At 42.6% G+C, this 6,822-nt stretch overlaps 2 long non-coding RNA genes across 3 annotated transcripts; one reads left to right on the forward strand and one right to left on the reverse strand.

The window, feature by feature from the left end:
• The first annotated feature begins 839 nt into the window (after positions 1 to 839).
• On the forward strand, positions 840 to 6,210 carry LOC117082469. Of its 2 annotated transcripts, none has more exons than XR_004436623.1 (3): positions 840 to 1,585; positions 4,842 to 5,017; positions 5,418 to 6,210. It is a non-coding gene; the product is annotated as an uncharacterized LOC117082469 (long non-coding RNA). The 2 variants fall into 2 exon arrangements; XR_004436624.1 differs by lacking the exon at positions 840 to 1,585 and adding an exon at positions 1,764 to 2,632.
• On the reverse strand, positions 4,842 to 5,515 carry LOC117082468. The gene is made up of 3 exons (XR_004436622.1): positions 5,373 to 5,515; positions 5,115 to 5,245; positions 4,842 to 5,025 (listed from the first exon to the last, which is right to left on the reverse strand). It is a non-coding gene; the product is annotated as an uncharacterized LOC117082468 (long non-coding RNA).
• Positions 6,211 to 6,822: the final 612 nt, after the last annotated feature.

Here is a 6,822-nt window from a genome sequence, read left to right on the forward strand (position 1 = left end):
GAATTCCCCGAATTTACTTACCCATGGAAAAATTTTGCATATTCAATACTTTAATAATGCCCCCATTCTAAGAAATGGTTGAATAGCAGTAGACTAAGAAATATATTTGTTTGTACAAATGAATATCAGGGCACATTATGGTTAGAAACTTTACCCCAAGATGTAAAGAAGTGATTCTTGAGACATTTGGTCTCATCGAGCAAATAAAGGACCAAAAAAAAAAAGCCTTAGAACAGTCTCGATATGCAAGACTGTGATGTACAGGAATCTCTTAGGAAGGAATTCTTTGCCAGAATTTACAACTTGTTCCCTATCGGTTTCTGTCAACAAATACTTTATGCTAATAAGTCTGGCATTATCACTCATCATCATTTCCCTGTTAATCACCCTGATTGCCTCAGTTGTGTTTATAACACTAAGTTAAACAATGCAGAAAACCCTTTCTTCTTCCCTGACTGTGACAATGTATCATAACTGAGTCATTTCTGCCTCCTTGGTCACCTTGGTATTCTTGGAAGTGCATTCTCTGTATATTAATCTTCTAGTTAAATATTGATAGCAAGCCTCTGCCTTCATATTTACTTTGTTGCTCCATTATTGCTACATACTGGGTGATTATTTGTTTCTGTCTTTTCAGCCTGTTTAATCAGGACTGAGTCAACGTTCTCTGTGTTTAACCTTCTTGTCCAATCATTGTTGGAGAGTGTTTTGGAGAAGACTCTGAAATCAGCTCAGAAAGAATTCTCTCTGCTTGGTGTATGCTCCATCATAGCCAGTAGGGGTCAGAAGGGCATTTCTCTGTGGGGTCAGGTGGTTGCTGGTGAGAAAGCAAAGTCCTGGAGGCATTGTCTTGGGGTGAACATCTCTCCTTGAACATTGTCTCCGAAAAGTAGACGAGAGAGAGAGAAAGAGAGAGAAAGAAAGAGAGAGAGAGAGAGAAATGTCACGGGGCCAACCTGACAGCTCTTGTGTTTTTGATGGAGTGTTGGCCCTGGAACTCTCACAGGGTATGAATTTGCAACAAGAGTGGCTATCCCAACAAGGGCTATGGAGTGGCAGAAAATGTCCCTGCCAAAAATAGAGACCTGGGTGCAATCCCTGGTTTGATTATCTCCAATCCCTCCCGTCTATTGGAGATTCCTGGGCAAGTAACTGAACTCTTTCCATTTGTGCCAGCTCATCACGGGGTCTTGCGAGAGCATTAAGTGACACATGAACAAGGAGCATCTTTGCAAATACACCATTCTTTGCTACTACAGAAAGATGCACTAAAGCGTAGAAATGGAAATATCATCTTTGAAGGCAAGCAAGTCATTCTGCTTGAATGAGAATGGTGTGTGTGGTGGTGTCTTCAGCTCCAAACTGAAAGCTGTGAACCCTCCTCAGAGCAGAAAGGCCACCATTGCTTCCCATATGTGTGTATTTTAGGAAGGGGTGATGATTAAGTCTTAGACACCATTTGTGTCACTACCAAAAGAAAAAGACTAAACAGATGTTCTCTGGGCCCTTTCCAAGCCCTGGCTGCAGTTTGTTCATCAGTGTCTTCAGAACTGTCTTCCTGACCCTTCACTCTTGCAGAAGAGAGGTAAGTAAGAAGTGAATCTTCCAGAAGATGACAATCTGGTTTCCAACAATAGAGTGTCTTGCAGTTTAAAGACTTTAAATAACATAAGTGTCATATGTAAATACATTGTTCAAAGTTTCTCCAGAGATTGCTAATAAATAGCCCTTTGCATTGGTAGAGAAGGAGGACAGAGGCCTAAGTTTTCCGGTGATTTTCAGGTGATCCCTCCCATTCTCCAAGTCCAGGGGAATTTGAGGCTTCTGTGGTATGAGTGATGCCGGCAGGCATAAAAACTGAAATCTGAATATCTAAGCCCCAAGTAGTCTACTTGTTTTGTATTTGACCCATTATTCAATGATTGGTGAATATTTGCCATTCCTTTAAAACTTCATATTTTGTCACATTGCCCTACTTCTGGTAAATGTCTGGAATACTTCCTCCCCACCCCCTTGGGATTTTCTACTCGTTCTTGGAGATGCAGCTCAAATTTTCCATTCAAGGAGAGCTTTCTTTGTCCCCGCAAGTAAGAGAGAGAGAGCGCCACCATCTGTGTCACCAGAGGGCCTTGTACAGGCGCTATTTATAGCAGCAGCATCTTACATTTATAACTATTTATTTGTTTTTTGTATTTTTCAGGCTATGGTCAATAAAATAAAGCCCTTCTGGGTAGTTCAGCAGGAGAAATTTAATGCAATAAGCCAGTTACAAAGGTGTTAAGAGAGTGAATAAACCAAAGAAGAGATAAGGGGGCATCTCAGATTTTAGCTACACTAGGAAGCTGCTAACAGTCACAGGCCTAGAAGAACAAAGGTAAAACATAAGCTGTTACCAGAGCCCAGCAGTCAAGGCTCCCTGGCTGGATCTGGTCCAGCAGAACTAGGACCACCGGAATACCACCTGAAGCAAAGAGAGGTGGGAATGATTCTCCAGCCATCTACCCAATACCCATCCTCCAATCTCAAGCCAGTGTCCCCACGGCCTTAAACAGGGACCAATGCCTGTTGCTAAGGCTATCTGGGAAATGCAGATTTCAGAGAAAAGCCTATGACTGGATGTGACAGCAAAGAAGTGAGTAACTGCCTCCTATACCCATCTCCCTCAGTAGACAGAGAGTTTCATTCTGATTTCTCCAGCACAAGAAAGATACTACACGAGTTTACTGAGTAAAGTGTGGAACTGAAAGTAAGATCCATTTCCTTTGTATTCTTGTCAAAGGAACTTATGCCTCTTTAGAAAAATAATACCAACCTTCTTAGCCTAGCTTAAACCATTTTCTTTTCCCCACCCCTGCAATTATGGTGTTTCCATCTTTGTCTGTTGGCTTTGTACAGTTTACACATTCTCAAACTTCCAAGAGGATGAGAAGCCACTGGTAATCTTGTTTGAAGTTTGCATTGAATTTAGTTCTCTGCTCCCAAGGGCCCTCTCTGTGGGCCAGTCAAGCTAAGAAAGGAGCTGCTTTGCTCTCAGAAACTTTTTAAGTCTTTTCGTTACCAATTTGTCAGCGTGAGCACATAATGAGGTCTTGAAGTAGCAGATAGGGAATTCATTTCTCAGCCAAGTGGCTGAACTTGTAGCTGCCAGATCGTGGACTGTTATCTATAATTACTTCACGTATATCCCACAAAGATAATTTTCTTTGTATGACTTAAAAAACAAAAACAAACAAACAAAAAAAAAACAGGTCTTTCTGAAGGCTTTCATTAAGCCTGGGCCAAAGCAAGATGAGCCCATGTTGATACCTAAGAGGGTGTGTATCTCTTCTCTAGGATGAAACCATGAGGCTTCAGTCCTAGCCATTGAAACCACCTTCCAAGAGGCAACCAACGGTAACTATATGAATGGACGTCTGCTAGTCTTTGAATCTCTGGGCCGTTTCCCATTCATCAGTTTTTACGTGCAGGATCTGTGTCAGTGATTCCTATTTGTCATGACATTCCTCGGAACCTTCTTATACGTCAGCTTAGCGCTAGATTCCTTGCTCAAATTCAGAGGGATACAAGATCATAAGCTACTCTCTGGAGAAACAAATCTGGAAAACTCAATGAGAAAAAGAAGTTCTTGTTTGAGAAAAGTGGGTAAGGTGGGGAGAAAAGTTGGTAAGTGGTTTGCTGGATCCAATTTGTAAAGACCCCCAAAAGCTGATTGAGTGCATCTCTTCCCAACTCTGTGTTCAAAATGGCATCATGCTGATAGCTTGAAATTGACCAGAACATTGGGTAGTTACACCACAAAGGCTGGCAAACAGGGCAACTCGGGGCTTGTTACTATTAATTCTTCTCAGAGATCTGGTTGCAAAACATACACCTCTGGAAGGAGAAGAGTCCTATCTTTGCCAACCTCTACCCTTTGATAAAGTCCATCAAGTGAGGATTACTAAGAACGTACTTGTGGCCAAAAAAAAAAAAAATAGGTTTGTTAACTTGCTACAACAAGGGTGATGGAACACCACAGAAATTGTGAGGCATGTCATTAAGACAGGGTTGCAGGGGACTTGTTATGGGTTTTGGGCTTTTGCAGAATGATTTTTAAGAGGAGCTAGAGAAGATGGAACAACTCTATATTGGATGCTGCCACGAAGAACAGGCAGTTTAGAAACTAGGTACGCAGCAATCATTCAGGAGGAAGAAGAGTGAAGTGGGGCCGAGGGAGTCATTGGGAAAGAAGTTCGCCATTAGGTAGGAAAGCAATAATTGTTCAAAAGGAAGAGGTTGCCCATCCTTCTGCAGCTGTGGGATGGCCTGGGAGGCACGTTGTAAATTTATGTGGCCTTGGCCACATCCCATCACAAACTTTTTTTTTTCTTTTTAGATTCTATTGGGAACATCACAGTCTAATAACCAGCAAGTCTAAGACTTGGACTCAGGGTCATGTTTCCTTAGAAACAGCAAAGTTAAGAGAACTGTGGAATGTTGTGTTCAAACTTCTTATCGCCTGGTTTGGAAACCAAGGCTGCTTCTCTATGTCAAAGTGACCCATGAGGCTTTGCCCCTCCCGTTCCCATTGAAGCGAACCAAACAGCAAAGTTTCTCAAAGCATACGATCTTAGAAAACATGGGTTCTCCACACAGTTTCACTGAGGTCGGTTAAGAAAAGCAGTTTTTTCTGGTTCACACCTTCTACTACCCTTCATCCACTCACCATAGATGACTTCATGCTCACTGGTCTTGCTACCGGATTCACAGGGAACATGGTTGCATTTTTGCCCAAAGAAAGTACAGATGCGGTAAAAGATTTTAAAAACCTTTATATCTTTTTCTTATTTTTTATTTTTTAGAGACAGGATCTTATTATGTTGCCCAGGCTGGCCTCGAACTTCTGGGCTCAAGTGATCCTCCAGGCTTAGCTTCCCAAGTAGCTGGAACTTGAGGTGTGCATCATCCTGCCTGACTCAAGACTTCCATTTCTGAAACACCTGTTGTCTCCAGAACTGAACACAGTGCCTGGCACAAAGTAAGTTCCTGTGGGGTGAAATGCTATAAGATGAGAGATATTTGGGAGTGAAATAAGACTTTGGCACATCTCAGCCCACACTGTGTGGATAGCTCACCCTGTGGATTGACAAGTCATTTGTTGCAATAGTGGTCAAGTTCCTTTTTCAGTAGCAAGTTCTCTCCAATATCATGTGGATAGGAAGACAAATGTGGTATCTGCAGCTGTGTCCTGTAGGTGTGGCTCTTGCTGGGAGTAAACATAAAACATGGTTTTTTCTACAATTCACATCCCTAAGGCAACACGCCACAAATGACTAGCACTTTCAGCATTGTTTCTCTTAATGTAGTCCCCACACCACCTGCACCAGACTCACCTGAGATGTTGTTTTAAAAAACGCAAATTCTCCTCTCCACCCCAGATCAACAGAATTGGAAACTTGAACACTGGAAACCAAGGCCTGCAGTTTTCACAATCTTCCCCACGTGATGCTTGTGCATGCTCAAGTTTGAGAACAACTGATCCACATAATGTGACTTTTTTTTTTCCTTATGGTCTCCTCATCTAACAAATCAACAGGAATGTATTGATGCTGGACAGTCATTCACTGGTCCACTCAAGCAACATTGACTGAGTGTCAGGTACAGAGGTAACTGCACTGAAGAAAATACTCAAGGTGCCTACAGTTGCCCAGGAAACCCATCTGTCAAGGTTGTTTGCCCTGAAGAGAGAGAGGTCTTGTTTGACTTTGTTCAGATGAAAACGATAGAAATGGCATCGTGCTTCCTGACCAACAATCAGAGATGTTAATATTTCTGAGCTAAGCTGTTGAACATGGTTACTTCTCAGAGGGTAGGTTTGTTTGGGAGGGGGAAGTGAAATAAACTTGATTGCACCACCCCAGTTTTTGTTAAGCCCTCTCTCCTGTCCACTCTCCACCCCCGAGGCTCTCAGCCGGGCGCTCAGTGCAGAGCCTAGTACCCTGGCTGTTGCTTCCTCTCCAGCAGACTCAGCTTCTTTCCTGGCATCTACCATGGTGGGAGCTGAAGCATGAAGAACTATAGATCCCATGCCCTGGCCCCACATGACCAGATCCCTTGGAGGGTCTGCTTCTGCCTTCCCTCCCAGACTTCAATGATGTTCAAGGATCTCGCTTGCTCAAAGCCTACAGGCTCTGGGATGCCCGCATGGGGCAAACTGGCCAATAAAGAACAAGACAGTTACGGCTGTCATTCTTGGGCTCCTCTGTTTTGGGATCCTATGTTTCTTAATTTACTGTCAAATTTAATTATAGACTAAATACATTTATTGATGTGTAGGTACTCATATTTTCCATTTCTCTACAGCTGTTGGAGGATATGATCTTGCCAAATGAGAGATTAAACCAAGAAACAAGAAGTCACAAGATCTAGAATACACAGGCTCAAAAATAAGACAATGGCAAAAGGAAGTCGAGACAGTTCTCTGAATTCCTTCTCTGCTACTACACAACCTCTCTTAAGTACTGAATGAAAGAACAGATGAATTAAAAATGCTTTGAAAAAGTGTTTGATAGCAAACATCCTCACACTGACTAGCCTGCAGAGCAGAGCCTTAAAGAACAAATAATCTTACATGAATTTAGTGCTGACTGCAACAAGATTACCAGCATTTCCTTATCAGTCTTTCAGCTAAGCATAGAATTTTAGTTTGGGGCCAGGCACAGTGGCTCATGCCTATAATCCTAGCACTTTGGGAGGCCGAGGTGGGCGGATCACCTGAGGTCATGAGTTCGAGACCAGACTGACCAACATGGAGAAACCCTGTCTCTACTAAAAATACAAAAT

Source organism: Trachypithecus francoisi, unplaced genomic scaffold (assembly GCF_009764315.1).
Source record: "Trachypithecus francoisi isolate TF-2019V2 unplaced genomic scaffold, Tfra_2.0 Lachesis_group9, whole genome shotgun sequence".
Classification (NCBI taxonomy): Eukaryota; Metazoa; Chordata; class Mammalia; order Primates; family Cercopithecidae; genus Trachypithecus; species Trachypithecus francoisi.